This window comes from Gossypium hirsutum, chromosome A05, assembly GCF_007990345.1.
Source record: "Gossypium hirsutum isolate 1008001.06 chromosome A05, Gossypium_hirsutum_v2.1, whole genome shotgun sequence".
Lineage (NCBI taxonomy): Eukaryota > Viridiplantae > Streptophyta > Magnoliopsida > Malvales > Malvaceae > Gossypium > Gossypium hirsutum.
In genome coordinates, this window is record NC_053428.1 from 95897952 (window position 1) to 95920737 (window position 22786).

The window sequence follows — 22786 nt, forward strand, 5'->3', positions numbered from 1 at the left end:
AAGATTTGGGATATCATTATGTTCAACTCGTGGTTTATTGGCACACCGATTGGGTAGATGGGTGTGTTAGTTGTTTTTTTTTTAAATTTTATTTTATTTTTCATATATTGTGGTATTATTAACATGAATTGATGATTTGGAAAGAAAGTTCACGTAGAATTTTGATTGGTTAACTTAACAATTCACTAATGTATTAACACTAAGTATTATAATAAAATACATTAATAGTAATGTATTAGATTGAACATTTTTAAAGTATATGTATCACATTGGACATTTAATGAAAGTACATGTACCATAATAAACACATATTGATAGTTCAAGTATCACATTGAGTATTTTTAAAGTACAGATATTTGGACATTTTATAAAAGTACAAGTACCATAATAAAATACACATTGTTAGTTCATATATTACATTAGATATTTTCAAAATATAAATACTATATTAGATATCTTATAAAAGTTTAGGTACTAAATGTGACGTTATCCCTATTTTCTTTAAGTACTTTTCAAATATTATTAATTTTAAAAAAGATAAAATCTTTACACTTTAAATTAATTTTAATTTTATTATTTTAGTTTATTAATTTTTAAATTTTATTTTCTAAATATTTAAAAATAAGATATCGTAGATTTTAAGTTTAAATTTTAATTTTCAAAATTTATTTTTTCTTTGATTTTGAAACTAGTTTCTTTCCCATTGCACGGGCTGTGTGTATTAGTTAAAATGCATTTTATTTACTCAAAAAAAAATTCAAAATAATTTATTATAATTTCATGCCATTGGATTGGTAAAAGATGAATGTGAATTTCTAAAAAAATATATAATTAATATTAGTAAAATTCATGGAAAGCATATATTAAATCAATAAAATATAAAAAAAATATTAGTACCAAATAAAAAATTTAAATAATCATATAGAATTTTTTAATAGATTTTTGTTATTTGAATATTATATAAAAATATGCCTATAGTGGCAAAAAATGGATGTTATATTCAATTAAACTAAATAAGTCAAGTATTAAGATAAATATCATTTAGCTTTGTGATAATTTTTATATTATATTATATTTTTGAAATTTTGAACTTTGTATTATATTTTTAAAGATAAATAAGAAAAACATTATTTAAATTAATTTTATGAATTTTTTGACTAAAAAATGTTAACCCACCATAATTTTGCGTTTGATTATGTGTCAACTAAAGTGAATTTCTACGTGTTATTAAATTAAGCTATTTATTCAAGCATGTACCTTATGTTAAAAATAATTTATTAATATGATATTTATGTTTTTTAAGCATAAAAGGTGATAAATTTTAGAATAATTTTCTAAAAATGTTAAGATAATAAAAACAATCTTAGAAAGGTAAAATACATTTCGAAATGTAAAAAGAATAAACAATTTATATATTTTATTTTATTTATCCTAAATTGAAATATTTATATATCCAATTCAGTTTAAGAATAAATATTTAAATTAAGGAATATAGTAAAATTAAAATCTAATATATATTATACTATAAGGTTTAGGCTCCCAACGTGGACAAATTAATTTTTTTTACCACGTGAATTATTCATATTTTAAATTAATTAATATTTTTAAAAATTTTGTGATAAATTAAAAAAATAATTATTAATGAAAAAAATAAAATTTTACCCCATTATCCTTTTTTTTGAATAAAAAAATTATTATGTCATTTATCTTCAATAGAATTTTTTTAATTACAAATAAATTATTAAAATAAAAAGATACATAATTTTAGATACATTAAGAAATAAAAATAGTTAATTTTAGTCCTACATTATTAACTAGTAAACATTTTTATAACTCACACTTATCCTATAAATAAGTGTCAATTTCTTCACTATTTCATAAACTATTTAGAGTTTCTATTATTATTATATAGTTTAAATTTATTTCTACATTATTAGTAGATAATAATGTAATGCCCCGAAATATAGGGGTTAGTAGAAATACTTAGCCAAATAACCTAAGCTTAATGGTTAAGTAGTTAGTGTATTTAGATTCAGACCATTCCTCTCTTATTTCTTGTTTCTTGTTTCTAATTTTTAGCAAACTAAGGTAAAACTTATACTAAATTAAATATTATTTGGACCAAAAATTTAATAAGAAATGAGTGGCAGTCTAATGGTTAAGCATTATCCTTTCCCCTACTTAAACTAGGTTTGAGTCACCCCAATCTCAAATCTCTTTTATTTTTTCGGCAAACTAACACTAAATTGAATATTGTTTGAGGTAAAAATTAAATAATAAAAAGGCCTTGGCATAATGGTAACACACGCACTTCTCCCCCGTTGATGTTTAAGTTCAGGCCACTCAACTATTAAAATTGTTTTCCTTAGTTCTTTTTTAATTTTCAGCTGGGGCAAATTGCCCAAACAGCTCTCTAAAAGTTTGAAAACCTAGATATTTAGTTCCTTTTCCTAATTGCATTTGAAGTGGGTTTTTTTTTTTAAATTAAACTAAAATTTTGCTTTCTTTTCCCTATTTATTGTCCCTTTTCTTTTCCACCCTCTCTTTTGCAAAATAATTTCTCTACATTACTGAAATTATTTTTGCATCCCAAATTCGAAATCAATTTTCATTCAATTAGTTCTTCCTATCAGTTTAGTGAAACACCGTCAATTTCATCTCTAGCTTCACCAAGAATCGATAAGAACATTCCAATCCCAGTGACTAAATCTTAAATGCTTGTAAAATTTCTATCCATGCTAATTTTAAAGAACAATTAAACAATCTTTCAAGAATCTTGCCAAAAATCTCCCGAAATCTTGATTTTCTTGAGATCCGTTATTAATTCTAATGTAAATATCGTTTGAATGACCCGGTTTAGGTACCCCAGATTAAACTTGAACATGAGGAACGTCCCTCGAGATCCCAAAGACAAGTGTGTGTTCTTTTACAAGTGAATCGGGGCAAAATCATGCCTAAGATAGGGCCACATAGTCTGCCACACTGGTGGTTCACATGCCATTCCATACGGCCATGTCCCATTGAAACCTTAGGTTTTTCAATTCTCACACAGCCTAGGACCCTCCATATGGCCATGTCACCCCTGAAGCTTAATTTTGCATGTCCTACACAACCACAGCCTATCACACGTGTACCTTTTCCACACAGTCCAGTGCTTTCCACACGGTCCGATCACATAGTCGTGTGTCTGCTATTTTCATATTTTATAGTTTTTACCCAGAATTATATGTTTTGTACAGATTAGTCCCTGAATGGTCCCTGAACTATTTTTAGTGTTTTATTTTATTCAATTAAACCCCTGATAATATGAATAATGCTAGAATTCACAATATAATTGATTGAATCATTATTGTGAATGCATGATATGTGATTGTTACTTATCTACTACCACTGTATTTCTGATGAACTAATATTGTTATTCAAAACTATGGTGATACCGATTGCATGAGATACATGCCATTATTACCGTTAAATCGAACATGTAAGCAAGTTATTGCTACTGTAATTGTAACGACTTGGTTTTCAGTGGTATCTAAAATTACGATTTTGAAATGTCATTTCCATAAACTGTGTTCATAAATATTAGGCTAGAATAAAAATATAATAAATTTGTTTAATTAATAATTAACTAAGGTATAAGTGTAATTATCATAAAGCCAGTGGTATGAAAAAATCTAATTTCGGGTCCCATTTCCATAAATCGAGACCGTAAATATTTTTAATAAATATTTAAGAAATTATATTCTAGGAAAATTGAATTATTGAATATTCTTGATGAAACTATATGTGAATGTTTCTGTTTATTGTTGTAACATCCTGCAACTCAAACCCGACGACTGAGCCAGGTAAAGGGTGTTACAGTTATGACATGTTATAAACATAATAACTGCGATTATATATACTTGATATAAGCATGCTAATGCTACCATACTTAACTGTTATAGCATGTCATGTTGCATTGCATGGGGTGAGACATTTGAACGGAGGAAGTAGTTGGCAGTTCATCTACTTGACCAGTGGTTTATCCACAATATATTCTAGTTGGCAATTATTTGCTAGACCAATGGTTTATCCACAACGTATTTTAGTCAGCATTCATCTGCTCGATCAGTGGTTTATCCATAATGTATTAGTAGCTTTTATCTGCACAAATGAATGGTTCATCCACCAAGATTTTAGTCGACAGACATCCGTTCGACTAGTGGTTTATCCACAATGTATTAGCAGCTTTTATCTGCACGGACGGATAGTTCATCCACCAATACATTTATCATTAGCAAAAACATCTGCAATGATCAATGGTTTATCCACAACGTGGTGTAAAGGTAAAGGAGTTATGTGGAACTCCTACTATGGTGTGTAGCAGTGGGGTAAGACCTTTTTACTGTTAAACTGAACTTGCATTGCATTCATAAGAAATTACATGGCTACAAACATTGAAATATTTGTTGATTAGTTTATCTGAATTACTGATATTCTGTATTGCTAACTAATTGTGATTTATTCTATGAGTTTATATTCTGCATGACTTGTCTACTATTTGCATTAGTTCCCTTGTGACAGAACTCACACTAAGCTCCATAGTTTACTCCCTATTTATTTCCATCTTTGTAGAAAATCCACCAGGTTAGGATGTGGACGTGACATAGGGAGGGCTCGAATACATTTTATTTTTATGAAAGTATTACTAGGCTTATTTTTTTTATAATTTTTGCTATTTCATAATTGTACTATTTTATCTATTTTGTGGCATGAGACTCATATTTAGGGTTCATTTAGCATGCATAACATTTAAATTAATTTTAAAATATTTTTTTATTTAATTAAGACATGAAATATAGTTTTATTAAAACCAAGTAAAAATCATTTTTCCCCTGTGAGATTAAAATTAAAATTGGAAGCAACAAATAAGTAGAAATTTAACTAAGTTTTTCTTAAAGAAGTGACCATTACTTAGGAAAGTTAAACTAAAATGTATTTCTATAACGCACCAGCTTTTCTGAAAATAAACTAAATTTTCTTCTAAAATGAATAAATATTTTAAATTGATTGTTTAATAAACCTTGATCGTTCTAGGTCATCTTGGTGGCCGATGTAATCTCTCGAATTTGGGTCTAACATTTAGGTCGGGTTGGGGAGGTTACAAATAATATATATTATATGAAAGAGATAAACAATAATCTTTCTATAGGTTTGAAGATAACCCAAAACTTTTCTAACATGGTGGTGATTCCAATCAATAAAATTTTGCAAAGGTTATATGACATTTTGAAAAGACACTTATTGTTATGACCTTTCTGAAATGACACTTAATGTTATGACATTTTTTAAACGACACTTTATCACATTTTCATAGTATTATGATTTATATGAGGTTATAACTTTTCTGAAACGACATTTAGTGCTATGACTTTTTTAAAATGATACTTAGTCACATTTTTGCGGTGATTATATGTCACTCATATTCGGATGCAAAAATATACAATACAAACTTTCATTTGTTTTCTTCTCTTTAGTGATTTTTGACATTATTCAATTTTAAATGTGCAATTATTCAATTCAAAATTTGAGTGAAAAAAGACACAATACAGATTTTTGATTTTTGACTTTATTTAATTTAAAGGTGCAATTATTCCATTCAAAGAAGTACGAAAAATTACTCCGTTCAGGAAAAATGCATTGTATTATATCTTAGTAATAGTATTTCTTAATTGTGATGTATCTTGAAAACACTCATATAGATAATATTATTAAACATATTAATATAAGACGTGGTGTCTATTAGTAAGTCAATGTTTGTAAAATTAATAAAAGGTGCATTAAGATTATGCATACGTCTTATAGTAAACCTTGAAAACATTTGTAAGTCGTTGCAAAGATAATTTCCACATTGAATCAAGCCACCATGGAGTGATCATGATAAACTAGTAAGAACATGGATTTTCATCGAATTAATACTTGAACCTAATTCCTTAGGCACTCACGCGTACTAAGAATCGTGTAATGTTTGACCATCATTCTAACTTAAGTAGAGCTCTGCGAGGAATTACTTAACTAGAAGATCTTGAATGTATAACCATCAACTCAACACCTATCGCATCATGCACCACAAATGAGTATTGTGGGACAATCTCATCGAGTAGCATGCTTTGACTAATTGTCCTATTTTGAAGATAGAGTTTCTTAACCTATCACATGATAATGTCTACCACAAGGGCCAATCCAATTATGATTTGTTAATAAGAGAATTCTTCTTACTTTTAGGAAACTTCTCAGTGAAATCCACAAAACAATCCTACCGTGAGGTAGAGCACTTGCCATGCCATCACAAGAGACCATTGATGGAGACCATAGGTCTTGTTTAGGGACATTTTCTCATTCAATATTTTAAAAACATGCAATGTTTTTATAATTTTCGGTTTCAAACATGTATGATCAATATATGTATGACAAGTACATGTGACATTCTTTCCTAATCTATATGACATGCTTATCTCATATATGCATGACATGCAATGACAATTTTATAATATTCACATTCAATTATTCATAAGATTTAATCAAACAATTTTGATTCTCCACAGTTTTTCTCCATAGTTTTCTTTCAAGGGAAAAACTGAATAAATGAATGTGAACCGTGCACCAGGTATGTTCCCAGGAAAGGGAGGTGAGTCATATTTGACCACTTAAAAACTAAGCCTTTCCTTGCCAGATCCAATCCTAGACATGCACCTTCTCATTACTATACTTCTCATACATATGTAGCACAATTATATCATAAATAATTATTTAAAAAATAAATAAATATATGGTAATAAAATAAAATTTTCAGCCAATGTTTTCATGGTTCTATTTCTAGAAACTAAATGAAAAATAAAAAATAATTACATAGTTTTTTTCCACAAGGTATTCCTTGTGTCTTTGACCGCTATCGCTCCATCTTTTCCTCGTCATGGACTCTTTTTTGGATAAATTACATTTATGTCCTATGTTTATTTTTGGCTCACAAGAATTCTATAAATAAAAAATAATTGTACGTGGAGAAAATAGTCCACGGTCTATTTCCTAAGAACCACAACCTTAAAATTAATAATTATATAATAAATATATATAATATTGCATTCATTCACATACATTCCCCTAAACTTGCGAATAATTACAAGAATGTCACATCTTATTAAATATTAATCAAACAAGATGAAGAGAGAGATTTGATCTCGATTTACACCATAAACATAACATAATATGGCGCTCTGATACCAATTGTTGGAAAAATCCCAATGTAAAAATAATTTTCTTGCATATTGAAAAATTAAAATTTTAAAAACCAGCCCAGTTTGTGATATTTATAATAATAAAACTTAACCAAATTTGTACTTGTGTTTTCGGGTTAGAAAACGTTCGTTGTTCTTAGCTTTCAACCAAACGATCTTCTTCTCTATTCTTATACTACGAACTGCTTCAAGTGTGGACTCAAACCAATTGAATCGATATATCTAACTAGAAAAGTTGTCCTTTTGGGGTGAAAATGAAAATTCTCTCTTCTTAATAGAAACCGATAGAATTGTTATTTCAGGAAAATATATGTAATAGTTGAGAATAAATTCTCTCTATTTTTCGGCAAAATAATAATCTCTCAAAGTTGTGTTAATAACTCTACCGGTGCCATCTATTTTTAGAAAAAGAATGTAGAACTCTTTTTGAGTTGTAGTGGTTTATTTCAAATAGAAAAACAACATCCTAATTAGAATAGGACTAGGGTGGATGACACACCCTAATATTCCTATTAGGCTTGTCACCCCATTCATGTCTATGAGGGGTTTTTGGGTTTCTCTCACATTTGGTTTAATTATGAGTATTTTTTGGGCCTTTTGACCTTATACTCTGTAATGTGATCCAACCTAATTCAGTTTTTCTATTTTCCAAAATAAACTTTAATATATATAAATAAAACAATTTTCTCATCCCTATTTTACCCCAGCAAAAATTTGACGATTTTACCCCTGGTAAAATTGTGATGCTTTTGGCCCTAATAAAATTTCAACCATTTCATATCTCTCTGGCCACCTTGAAACTTGTTCGACACCTTCCCCAAAAATGCCTCGCAAAAGTCCTTTTTACCAAGAACAACCGTTGACCCCATAACAACTGGCTCATACCGATAAGTCAAGTTGTAAAGTTATGCTCTCGAGTATGATTGTACACTCATCGCATGGAAGATGAAATATGTGTGTCTCAAGTCTCCATCTTTCCATCAATGCGCTGATAAATGTAGGATCTAATTTGTAGCCCTTGAGCATACGAGACACATGTAACAATCCTACGTCCTGCAAATAACCAAGATTTTCGATGTTTGGGCTCTTTAACAAATTATGTATGAATCCCTCCAAAACATGATCATCTGCCTATTTATATTGACAAAATAAAATATTAATATCTTAAAAATTAAAAAAAAACTTTAAATTTATCTTAATTGAAAATAACGGAACTTAAAATTTCTCCTTACATTATCGCTTGAGCATAAAAAATGTGTTTGCCGTCGGTATGAATTAGAGAGCTTGTCATTCGTGAAAATTTAATCGAAATGAATATATGAAATAATTAAATAAAACTACAGTATTTTTAAACAAGTGTATTGAAAATTTCCGAACAAAACTTTAGAAAATTGAGAGTTTAAAGAGAATAGAGAGAACTGGATTTGAGTGAAAAGAATAAAAAATGGTCTGATATTTATAGGAAAAAATTATCGTTGGCCTTTAAAAAAATGTTACTGTTGCCAACGTTTAAAAAGTCGTTGAAAAAAAACGTTTCTAGCTGGGCACACTTTCATACACTCTCTCCAAAAACAATCTATTTTCCTAATTTTTTTTAAAAGACAACAACCTATTTAACCAATTAAAAAAAATCAAATTTAACGACATTTTAGAATGTTTTGTTATTGTAAAAATGAAAATAATAAATTATTTGTTTATACACGGAGTATAGTTATGTGATGGTAATATGTCATGTTGCAATTAGAAAGATATGGCACATCAACAATGTTCGTAACAAGCACTAGTATATACGCATTGAAAATATTGTTATATTTGTGCCATTCTCTCTTTTAAATTTTATTCCTTTTCTCCTTGCTTTTTAAAAAAAAATACTTATCCTAGAATAAATAATAAATAAATAAACCCTTCTTTTCTTTGAGAAAAATACCTTTAAATTTTGAATAGAAAGCAATTATGATAATAGGTATTTTCCCTTAACATTTTTAAGAGCCCTTTGACTTTAATGGCATTAAACCACTAAATAAACAATATATAAATATATAATTGCTGTATTTTTTTTAATTCAATAAAATTAATATAGCAAATGAAAAAAATAACTTTACATAAATGAAAATAAATAATTGTTGACGGACGCTTATAAGTGAATATTTCTTTAAAAAAGAAGTCATAATATTAGAGATTGACTCAAAATTTATTAAATACTATTTCTTAAAAATAACTAGAATTAAATTTCAACTTTACCAATTTTTTTTAATACATTCTATTAAATTACTTCATAATTTCCTTAATTAGACAAGAAAAGTTAATTTTATAAATCTTTCTTATCACATCATTCATGATTTTTACCAATTGAAAATAAACATATCATTTCTTTTCACTTCTTACCAACAGTACATATGATATAAGAAATGTATTTATTTTTCATTAATAAAGACAATAAATATTGATAAAATAATTTTTCCCTAATCACATTACCTCTAAATTGAGGGAACAATAATACCACTAGCCTGAAAAACCCAGACCCACTAAATTGATATTATGCGACTAAACACGCTTAATCACATTCTCTCTCAACTATTGAACATTTATATCAAAAAGTGCAGAATGACATCCGTTTGAAATTTCTTCCATTTCAATTCTTATGGCTCCTTTTTCTTTTTTTCCTTTTTTTATTTTAATAATTTTTTATAAGTTTTGGGTTCAAATAAAAATATTTTATTTTTATATTTTATTAACGTTACTACCCAAAAATAGTTTGCTACCCTAGCACGTCTCTGTCTGTCTCCTTTGACAAGGTTTTAGGTTTATTTTGTTCTTTTGTGGCGGCATTTCCTTTGAAAATTAGAATTTCTTCAATTTTTTTGTTAATCGTATGAGATTTAATCAGTGTCCATGGAATCTGATTTTGCTGGTTTAACTCTCAATAAAGAAGAGGAGGCAATTTTACAAAGACCATCTTTTTCGAATCCAGAGAGGGAAGAATAGGAATTTTGTCTGGTCCGGTGCTTCCTAACAGTAAGTGTTATACATTTTCCTGTTATGAAGAGTATGATGGCAAACTTATGGCATCCGGTCAAAGGTGTTCGAATTCTGGATCTTGGGGAAAAAGATTCCTATTTCAATTCTTTCACAGTATGGATATGGAGAGGGTTTTTAAAGGCTCTCCCTAGACTTTCAATAATCATCTACTGCTTTTACAGACGCTGAAGTGAGGGGAAGATCCGTTAAAAGTCCCTTTAGTTTTATTGTCTTTTTGGGTTCAGATCCACGATGTTCCTGCGGGTTTCTTTTCTGAGGTTTTGGCAAAGCAACTAGGTGATTTCATAGGTAGTTTTATGGAATATGATGGCACTAATATGGGGAAAGGGTATCAGAATTTGTTACGAGTCAGAATTCAATTGGATGTAAGATATCCTTTAAAGAGGAAAAAGTAGATTTTGTTCTATGGAAACAGATCATATGTCAGATTCAAATATGAAAGATTAACACTCTTTTGTTTTTATTGTGGTCGTTTGGGACACAGCGACTCCTTTTGTGAGGCAAGAATGACATTAGGAGTGGAGACTATAGAAATGGGCTGGGATCTTTCGTTAAGAGCACAAACAAGAAGTGCTCGAGCATAAAACAGTGTCTGGCTACGTGAGGATGATGAAAGAATAAGAAGAGGGAATCTCGACAGCAGTAAGCCATTTGATTATAGAACTTGAGGGGTGACAGATAACTCTAGAAGTGGGTTTTTGTTGATCCCATTTTAGGGTTTAATTTGGAAGGAAAATTGTCCACTATTTCTAAGAAAGGAGAAAAACAACCAGTTGATGAAAATCAATTTGGTATGGATCATGATGCAGAGGAAGGGATATCAGTAAGAGAAGAAGGAAAAAAGAGACAAAGAGGAGAATATGAAGTATATGTCATTAGTAATAATTCTACCAATTTGGCTATTAGAGATAGGAGCATGGTGAGCATTAACCTTTTCATATCGGCGGCTACCAAAAGGTAAGCCAACCGGAAACAATGAAAATCTTAAGTTGGAACGTCTATGTTTTGGGGAATCCACGGACAATACGAAGACTTCGGCACTTGCTGAAGTTATATAATCCCCAACTAGTCTTCTTCATGGAGACTAAAATAAATAGAAATCAGATGGAAAGAATTTGAAAGAGTTGTGGCTTTCATAATGGTTTTGATGTAGATACATGCGGATCTAGAGGAGGTTTATGTTTAACATGGCGCAATGATATTACTATCATTCTTCAAAGTTTCTCAAAAAGACATATTGATGTGCGTATTGAGGATGTTGCTGATGGTAACAAGTGGATATTTACAGGGTTTTATGGCTCCCATTATATACAAGATAGGTATGAATCGTGGGATCTTCTCAGAAATTTGAGCACCGTTGATGAGCTTCCATGGTTTGTTTGTGGGGATTTCAATGAAATTATGTATGGTCATGAGAAGAAGGGAGGCTTACCTAGAGAGGAGAGACGCATAGATACATTTTGTACTGTATTGGCAGATTGTCTTTTATTTGATGTGGGTTATATTGGGAAGTGGTTCACTTGGGAAAGAGGAAATCTGCCAGAAACGAATATTCAAGAACGTCTGGATAGGGGAGTTGCTACTGAAGGTTGGATATCTTTATTCTCTGAGGCTACTATTAAACACCTTCCACATTCTTTTTCGGATCACTGCCCACTGCTGATCACTACGAAAAAAAAGGATAATGAGCGTCACAGAAGGAATTTCAAGTTTGAAGCTTGATGGGTTTTGGAGGATTCATTTGGTGAGGAGGTAAAAAGTATTTGGAAAAATTCAATAGGAGATTTGTTACTGAAATTGGAAAGGGTAAGGGAAGGGCTGGAAAGATGGGCTAGTCAAATTAGGTATAGCACTAAAGGAAAAAAGATGGTGTTAACTGCCAGATTGGTTGAACTGATGGAATCTGAAAGGAATGATGACAATTTGGCAGAACTTATTGATACGAAGATTCAACTTAATTTTGAGATAGAGAAGGATGAGCGATATTGGGAATAAAGGGCGAGAATTAACTGGTTGCAATTTAGAGATAGAAATACCATATTTTTCATAATCAAGCGACACAACGACGATGAAGAAATATCATTCACAGAATGAAATATGAGAATGGTAGGGAAACAGAAGAGGTTTGAGAAATAGAAGAAATTGCTAGATCTTACTTTCAAAATCTATTTGCAGCTGGAAGGAGTGGAAACTACGAGCATCTCTTGTTAGGAATTGATTGATGTATAACCGAAGAGGATAACTCTCGACTTATAGAAAGATATACAAAGGAGGAAATTCGAGAGGCCTTATCCGAATTAGGCCCAACGAAAGCGCCAGGAGAAGATGGACTTCCAGCTTTATTCTACCAAAAATGTTGGCCAATTATTAGGGAAGATGTTACATCCTTTTGCCTAGGAATTCTAAATGGAGGTATGGATATCAGTTTAATTAATAAAACTAATATCGTTTTAATACCAAAAATACCAAATCCTTCAACTATTATTCATTTCAGACCTATTATCCTATGTAATGTGCTTTATAAGTTGATAGCTAAGGTCATCGTAAATCGTCTTCGGAGTGTTATTGATAAATGCATAGATCCTGCATAGAGTGTGTTTGTACCAGGGAGATTGATTTTAGACAATGTGTTGCTGGCCTATGAAATCCTTCACACTTTAAAGCAGAAGAAGGGGAAAAAATTTATAGCGGTAAAACTAGACATAAATAAAGTGTAGGATAGAGTGGAATAGGTTTTTGTCGGAGAAATTATGAAACGAATAGGTTTTGATCCAGGTTGGGTTGACTCTTTAATGAAGTGCGTCTCTACAGTTTCTTATTCGGTGCTTTTCAATGGTCATGTAGGAGATAGCTTCTGTCCTACAAGTGGATTAAGACAAGGTGACCCTTTGAGTCAGTTTCTTTTCTTAATTTGTGGGAGAAGTCTTTCTATTCTTATGTGATTGGCTATGAGAAGAAACATACTTAGAGGGGTCAAGGTAAGTAAAAGTGGTTCGCAGGTCTCACACTTATTATTCGCAGATGACTGCATACTATTTAGGGAGGCTACAGAAAGAGGAGCTCAATCACTGAAGCAAATTTTGCCGGAATATGAGAATTGTTTTAGTCAATGCGTTAACTAAGGCAAATCTACAGTTTTCTTTAGTAGTAATACCTAGGAGGGGGACAAAACAACAATTTTCAGGATTCTTGGAGTACGAAGTTCGAATGTCCCAGAAAGATATCTTGGTCTTCCTAATAAGGTGGGCAGAAGAAAGAAGTTGGCATTTCAAAATTTGAGAGACAGAATTAAACAACGAATTGATTGCTGGAGTGTTAAACATCTATCTCAAGGCAGAAAAGTGGTATTTATAATGGCCATTCTACAAGCCATTCCAACCTATAGTATAGCATGTTTCTTACTCCTTAAATCTCTATGTGCTGAAATAGAAGGCATTTTTGCCAAATTCTGGTGGCAGAAAATTCGAGATAAAAGAGGCATTCATTGGTGTACTTGGAATGGTTTATGCTCTTTGAAAGATGATGGTGGATTAAGTTTTCAAAATCTGGATAAATTTAATATTGCGTTATTAGCCAAACAAGGGTAGCGTCTTATTAATTTTCATAATTCTTTGCTTAATCGTGTTTTAAAAGCAAAGTATTATCCAAATATAGATTTCTCCAATGCGCAATTAGGAAATTTACCTTCGCTTACCTAGAAGAGTGTCTGGGCAACAAAAGGTATTTGGATAAAGGACTATGTTGGAGGGTTGACACGAGGGAACGTATTTCCGTTTGGGGTGACTTATGGATATTGGGAGCTAAAATAGACAGATTACAGAATGGGACTAGTAATGAAAATATTAGACAGTATCAGATTTGATTGATCCAGCTAGCAGAACTTGGAATACAGATTTAATCATTAGTACTTTTAATGCAGACGTTGCAAAGAAAATATTGTAGATCCCTCTGGCAGAGACAACTTATGAAGACTTTCAAGTGTGTGCCGGGGGGAATCATCAGGCGAATTCTCAGTTAGAAGTGCCTATAAACTATTACAAGAGGCTAATTCGGGTCCTAGTAATAATTATTTACAAACTGAGACTAGAGATTTCTACAGGAAATTATGGAATTTACATCTCCCTCCGAAAATTAAAATTACAAACTGGAGAATTTCATGGAACTATATTCCTACTCTATCAAATCTCAAGAATAAAAAAGTGGTCGTAGCAGCTATCTGTCCCAAATGTCATAACCCTGAGGAAGATAGCAACCATATCTTCCGGCACTGTCCTACAGCAATAGATGTGTGGTCAAATTTAAATCTCGCCTGGGTATGTCATTATGATCTTAACAGTATATGGGAGTGGCTCACCTGGGTTTTTAGACGAGGAAATATTGAGCAATGTCGACTCTTCTGTTACGTACTATGGTCAATCTGGACATGCAGAAATCAGCTAGTTTACGAAAGAAAGAACTCTACAAGCAGAGATATCTCAAATCAAGTCATCAGCTACATTTCGGAGTTGCATGGAGTGGAACAGAAAAAATTTACCTTAAATGTTGATAAAGGTCATGAATACACGGCAAGAAGCACGACGGTAACTGTCTTATTTGATGCGGCTTTTGACAAGGGATCCTCCAGATCTGCTTCGGGTCTGGCTGTCCGTGATGAAAGGGGTGTGATCTTGGTATCCAAAACGGTTATCCACTCCGATATACCGACACCGCTAGCAGCGAAAACAGATGCCGGGTTACAAGCGATTCAGTTAGCCATTTCAATGGGTTTTAACAGTTTACAAATAGTGGGGGACTCTAAAACAGTGATAAAAAAATGCCAATCAAAAGATCCGGACAAATTGACTATAGGAGCGTTCATCAGAGACATTCAAAGCAAAAAGGTTTATTTTCAGAATATCGAGTTTCATTTTATCCCTAGATCAGAAAATGATTGTGCCTATTTCCTTGCCAAAGAAGCCTTGAAGAGAGGAATAGGATATTAACTGCAGGGGGAGGATCCGGACCATGCTCATCGTTGGAGGGAGAATCGAAGACTAAGGCAGCCAGGTTGAGAACCGAAGAGTCAAGATGAAAGAGATGAGAGAGGTTTTCAAAGAAATTGATAGCAGAAGAGTAAAGATATGTTTGGGAACTGTTATCATAAAAGCTGAAATGGTGACATGAAAAGACAAGAGAAAATGGCATCCAACTGTGGTGATTGACGGGGCATTTAATTAGGTTTCCTTTTTTTTATTATTTATTTGAATTTTGTTTTGTTTAGGGGGCCTTCCTGATCGGTTAGGCCTGATTCTTTAGTTTTTTCAAGTTTATTTGTTGTTTTTCTTTTGGGTTTCAGTCCATTAATATGGGTGACTGTTTTTTTATGTATTTCTGATTTAGTCTTTTATAAAAGCCCAGTTGATTCTTCAAAAAAAAAAATATTTTATAAGTTAGTATGTACATTATCGGTATATATTTTTTATTTTACAAATAATCTTAGAAAATTGTTGTGTTTTTTAATACTTATATTTTAATATTTTATTATACTCTATAAAATACTTGTTAACTTCTTGACTCTACTTGTAGTAGTGTATCAAATATTTTCTTATTTTATTATAATTTTAATTATAAAAACTATAAAATTAATATTATTGTGTCTTTTTAGCACCTTAGTCAAACTCCACTTGAACTAACGAAGGTAGGAAATTTTTATGGAAAGACTGAAATTAAGTTGTATATTTTTATAAGAGTTAAAATATAATTTTATTATTTTAATGATTTATATTTTATAATTTTTTAAAGGATTAAATTATAATTTTATTATTTTTAGAAGTTGAAAGTAAAATTTTATTATGTACAATTTTAAAAATTTAAAGGATTAAAAATAAAATTTCCTGTTTAGGAGGTGGTGTCGCCCCTAACTTAAACAAACCATTAATAGTTATGAATACTTGGCCAAAAGAATACTGCCAGAAAGATTCACAGTTAGGTTAAAATCTAATTAATCGGTTGAAGCCGGTTAATGAATTTTTAAAAATTTAATTATCGGTTAATTTGGTTCGAAATTCAGTAATTAATCGAATTAACCAATTAACTGAAATATATTTATTGTTTTCAAGACTTACGTAGTGTTTAGTTGTTGACTTTTAATAATTCTGTAATATTTTTAATATCTTATTTGTTGTCTTCACCTCATTTAAAGTTTTTTGAACTATTAAATAAAAGAAAATGAACATTAGTAATATAATTTTTTTATATTTTTATACTTATTTTAACTAAAAGACAAAAATATATAAAATTCGGTTAACCGACCAAATTAATTAAAATATTCGATTTGATTGTATTTAAAAAACTTTCAATTTAATTATTAATTAAAAGTAATTTAATAATAATAATTCGATTCGAATATTAACCTAACCCTTACTATAAACATGCAATAGGCTGATAATGACTTTTAACTCCTAAACACTCTCGTCTTGAACACCTGTCCTAGGATATAGAAAACATCTCCAACTGTTAGAAGGAGAAAAAAAAAGAACTTTTCTGGTCTACTACTTGAGTTACTCGACTCCTCAACAAGTTAACTCCAATGAATTTTGGCACCATCACCACGTAAATGGCCTTTAACCACCTATTGATGCAAAAGCCAAGGATGTAGCACAAGAAACCACAAAGTTAGAATTTAAAATTTAAAAGAAGAGAATCAAGTCGGAAAGAACAGTGAATTGGATCCTTGTATTTGATGAACGTGGATTTTAGGAATGCGAATTTGACTAAAACTCCAATTAAGATTAATTGAATCTAAAGATAAAGATAAAAATAAAGATTTAAAGTGAAATAAAAAGAGAAGAATGATAGATTAGTCTTATGGAATCATTGAATAATTTGTATTTAAAAATATCAATGACTAGACTTGGACTCTATGAAATCCCTAAAAAGAGGAGTTGAAAATAATCAAACTTGAAGTTTGAAGACTTTTAAATATAAACATTGGAAGAATCACTCAACTTTCAAAGAAAATTTATTTCATGTAATGTAAAAATCTAAATGAATTTTTTATTTTTTTATTTTAGGGGCTGAAACTCCTACCAGCCCTGGCTTCCCCACTGTCTCATAGCTCTGCTGTTATCAGTTATATTTTGCATGGTGTGAGAAGTGGTTAAGTCTTGGGACAGTTGAAAACGTGGTTTGGAGTTTGAAATATATTACTTGTGATTTTGTATGGGTTGTAGCAAGCAATGGTGCGGCTGGTTGGATAAGTAATGATGATAGTGATAAAAGTTGTGCGGTCACAAATAGAGGGCAAATGTTATGGCTGCACAGTTAAACCTCCCTTGGTTACGTACACCTAACCTAACCAAAAAGATCTGGCAAGGATTCAACGATTGTTATGCGTCTTCAGCCCATTCAGTTAAACCTTGAATGGTTATAAGCACCTTGTCAGAAGGATCCATTCTTATCCGATAGACAAGATAGAATGAAAATAGTAGAATGTATTTGTTTCTCTCATTTGTTGCGAATTGCGATGCAAACCCTAACAGATGTTTGTTGCATGATATGTCCATTTCAATTCATAAAATAAATTGAATCTAGTCGTGATACTAATGTGCATGTATCTTATAACAAAACCACAAATCATTTTACAAAACGCCATTGCTTATTCAAATTATATGATGTAATTAATTTCTCTTTTTCTTTTTTTTAATAACTTGTTATTTCTTGACATATAATAATTAAATAATAAATATAAATTTCAGTAATTTATTATTTTTAATATATAATTAATTTTTTAATTTAAGGATAAGCTATATCCAATGTCATTAAACTATTACTAAATTTACCTTTTGGTTACTCAACTTTAAAAAGTTACAACATGATCATTGAACTATTCGAAAGTTTTTATTTAAATCACCAGACTGTTAAAATCAATGTTGTATAGTATTCTTTGTTTTTACCGTTTGTATCAATCAAAAGCTCCTATTTCCCTACTCTTCTACAAATTTATTCTTTTCATTAAATTACTTTGACCGTCATGAATTTACAAACTAAAATTCGAACAACTTTCTCTCTAATCTCTGACATTGATCATCAGATTGATTTGGGTTTAAGCTATGTTCTTCTATTCATCAATGGGCACTGAGCCATTGTACTAATTGTTGAATTATCGTTTGGTGCTCACCAATCAAACTTATTTCCATGTATCTATAAGTTACATTATTGAGAGGGTACTTTTGTCTTTTTATATATTTTTAATAAAACCAGTTAAAAATTTGCTCATTGTGATATTTGAATCTTTGCCACCAACATCTATAAAAAAAAATTTGCCACTTCAACCAAGTTTTATTTTAATTTTTTTATACATTTCACTATTATTAGACAAATAGTTTCACCTACATAATTTGTATACTATTATTAAAGTCATTTACTGAGTTTAGTGTCACAAGTCAAGTGACAAGAACTCAGTTGAGTAAATTATAAAAATAACCTTCTACATTTTAAATAATTTACATTATTACAAATGTATTTTTTATCATTTTATTTTTAATAAAATTAATAAAAAAATTTACAAATGTTAAAATTCAAACCCATACCATTAGAAACAATAAATTTTCAACTTTACGATTATAATCTAAACTTTATTTTGATTTGCTATATACTTTTTAATATCAATTACGATTTCTTTAGCTTTATTACCATTTTTAATTAAAAAACTTACCTTAAAAAATCTATATTTTTTTAATGGAATCAGGTTGAACTTTTATTAATTTAACAAAAATTCACATCCAAACTAAGCCCAAATTTTAACAACAGACCCATACGGTTAAAAAAAATTAAAAGACATGCAAACAGAAAGAAAAATAATAAAATAAAACCGACTTGTCTAGCCAAATTTCTGAACTGTCACCCACTCTCCTTCTACATACTTCATTTCTATCACCAGTTGGTTCCAATTCTTGAGAAAAAACAGTCATTTCTCCTCCTCGTTCTTCAGCTCATAGCCATTCTCCCCCTCCCAATCCAAATTACTCTATGGTCGATCCCTCAATCTGGCTCTCTGACCCACCTTCGATCCTTTTCCAGTGACTCCACGACGTACCTAGGCACTCCTCCTATCAGATAAAATTGATCCCCTTTCTTTAAACTTTATATGGCTATTATATAAGCCACCAAATTTGTCGTTCTAGGTGTATGTTTAAAGGAAAATCTGTTGAAACATTATCGATAATGTTGAATATCTCTTATATAAGCCCCCATTTCTGATTCATCTGTCTCACTTGACTGACATTTCTTGATGACTAACAACACATCTCCCTCAACCACCGCCAACTGCAAACCTAAATCTAACCCTAAATGCATCGTCTGAGCACAAGCGAGAGCTTTGACAGCAAACGGTGATGCAATATTGCAGTTCAAAACAAATGCCGAAACCATCCCATGGCATCCTTTACCACCAACCGAAACTAGTTCACTTCTGATGATTATCAAAGGCAGCATCAGAATTGATCTTAAAGCTTTGCCCCTCCGAAGGACTCCATCACGCAATCCTTTCCCCCATCTTAGGTAACTCTATCCCCTAACCCATCTAGCTCCCTTATATAACTGAGGATTGAATCAAAAATGGATTTTGCAGGTGTTCATTTCCCCTCATCCAACCATTTATTCCTTTCGGTCCAGATTACCCATAATGCACAACATAGCAGACAACACTGGTGACTGAATTATTTTTGAAGCACCAGGTAAGCCACACCCTATTATCTATATTCATCATTGTCGATGGCTAAGCAACTTTTAAATGCTACCAAATTTCCACTGATACAGGGCGTTGCTAGAAGACATATTCCAAACTCTCTACAACACTCTACGCTTGGGGCATATTGCACTAGCCACTATTCTCTTGTAATACATATTAGCTAGAATAGTCAAAAAAGTTTTAAGGAAATTTTCCAAATTGTAATTAACTATTTAGAAGGTAGTTCTAGATTCTATAATTTTTTTTTCTTGTAAAAAGCCCTAGAATCCTTTGGGTTGTAATTAATAGTGGGACTAGTAGCATCTTCGAGAAGCATTTTGTACACTTTGAATCAAGAATTCTCCTAACGGTTTCCCTCTCCAAATCAACAAATCGTCATGTGCTTCCTATGCTAAAGGGATTCAACTAATTCTAATAATAACGTTGTTAAATTGTCTTTAGAGACTTGCCTTGATACTAATTGTTAGCTTAAAAGATCAACAACGTATCTTACAACAATGCATATACTTTCGAGTCAATTTTCTTTGGTGTGTTTCAATCTATCTCCAAACCTATTTCAATGGTGCTAACTATTTTCATTGGAAGACTAAGATGATGTTGTTCATCCAAGCAAATAATCTTATTATATGGGACATTATTATAAATGGTCCTTCAATTTTATCTAAACAAGAATGAGTGATTTTAGTTTCAAAAAGAAAGAAGGAATGGGATGAGGAAGATAGGAGAAACATTCAACTCAATGCCAAGGCAATGCCATTCTATTTTGTGCACTTGGTCCAGATGAGTATATTAGAGTTTCATCGTGTTCAAATGCCAAGGAGATTTGGGACAAGCTTGAAGTCACCCATGAAGGAACTAGCCAAGTGAAGAAGTTTAAACTTGGAATCCTTACACTCAACTACAAAACTTTCAAGATGAAGCCCGAAGAGGATATCAATGAGATGTCTGATCGGTTTACAATAATCATAAATGGATTGAAGTCTTATGGGAAGACTTATCCAAAGGAAGAGTTGGTAAGGAAGGTGCTTTGAAGCTTACTTACATCATGGGAAGCCAAGGTGATCACAATTGAAGAAGCAAAGAATTTAGAAAATTTGACATTAAATGAGCTAATCAGTTCTTTGCTTACACATGAGATGAGACTCAACAAAAGGGTTGAAGAAGAAAAAGTTATGAAGAAGAATGTTGGTATTGCTTTAAAATCCACCACAAATGAAGACAGTGAATCAAATGAAGAGGTGAATGAAGACGAAGAGATGGAGATGTTTACTGGGAGATTTAAGAGGTTCATGAAGTCCAATAAAGGATGAAGATTCCAAAAGATAGTGGAACTGAAGCTTGAATCTAGAAGGAGAAAGATCTCATTATATGCTATAAGTGCAAGAAATCAAGACACATCAAGTTTGATTGTCCTCAATGGAAGAAAAGGGGTTTAGCAAACAAAACACAAGGCATGTGTTATTGCTTGGAATAATGAAGATCAAGAAGTAGTCAACCTATGTCTTATGGTCATCAATGACTCTAAGGTAACTTCTAACTCATCTATTTCAAATATTTATTCTTTTGATGAGTGATAGGCATCGAAACCACCAAATAAAAATTCCTACGATAAAATAACTCTACACAATAGTAAAGAGAAGTAGGGTCGAGTCCCCAGGAATTTGTTATTGTAATCAACTTTCGTTCCTTTTTTCTTGTGAATAGAATTTCTATCGTGTTAACAGTCGTTCCAATAGTTGTGCCCACCACTGGAAAATGTCTTTCTGAAAAATAAATTACAGGAGTTAAAAATGTCTGGAAATTAAATAAGTGAGATAGCAAAAATAAACAATTATATAAACTGAAAATAAAATAAAATTAGAAAATGAATTTGAATTTTGTAAACAGAATTATAAAGCTTTAGCCCTAAATTCGGTGAATTCCAGTTTCTGGATCGATCCTCGAAAATGAGTTTTCTCCTCCAAACAATAAGCTAGTTATAGTAGCTAAGAACGTCCTAACTGCCAATTCTTCTTTTCGTAGTTGATTTTGATAAGACCTGCAAACCAACCTTTATTGATTGTCTAATCGCGATAAATGCGTTCGCAATTCAAGACCCCGATAGCCTTGCGTAATAAAGAACCCAACTCGAATAAACAACCTCAATTGCGCAGGACGTTTAAATTCGATCACAATCTCCCTTGACTAAAATTCCACTAGTATGACCCTGCCAGGATATGCCAATTTATTCGCGAAAATCTGAATACAGCATGACTGACTCGTCTTCCCAATTGTATGCCAAAATGACTCCAACCCAACGAGTGCTTTGTGTTGAAATCAAGTTAATTTTAAGGGACGAATTTGTACAATCGTGGATCCACTTCTCACGATTCTTGACTGAAAAGAATATTGGCCTAAACCTAAGTTAAAATTTTAGTGAAGCATGAAATTAATTATGCTTGGTTAGTGTATGAAAATGGTTTTTAAGGAAATGGTGGAAGTTGGAAAGGGAAATGACTTGAAAAATAATTAAACAATTTTGTAAAGGAACAATGAAATGGAAATGGAATGCCAGTATGCTTACTGACGCATAAAATTGGAAGGAAAAAAAATAATTTCATTCAATTCCAATTGAATTCAAGTGTCAAGTGTGTTTTTCAAAGGCCACCACACACCCTATTTATATGCATACCATATAGTAAAAATAGCCTAACCCACCTAACCACTAATTACATGAAATCAAAATCAGATTTTTCTTTTCTAA

The 22786-nt window shown here is 31.2% G+C and overlaps 1 long non-coding RNA gene across 1 annotated transcript; it reads left to right on the top strand.

Annotated features, from left to right (window-relative positions):
* Window positions 1–19151: 19151 nt before the first annotated feature.
* On the top strand, window positions 19152–20483 carry LOC107957125 (uncharacterized). Its single transcript, XR_001700368.2, has 3 exons — window positions 19152–19853; window positions 19924–20029; window positions 20112–20483. It is a non-coding gene; the product is annotated as an uncharacterized lncRNA (long non-coding RNA).
* Window positions 20484–22786: the final 2303 nt, after the last annotated feature.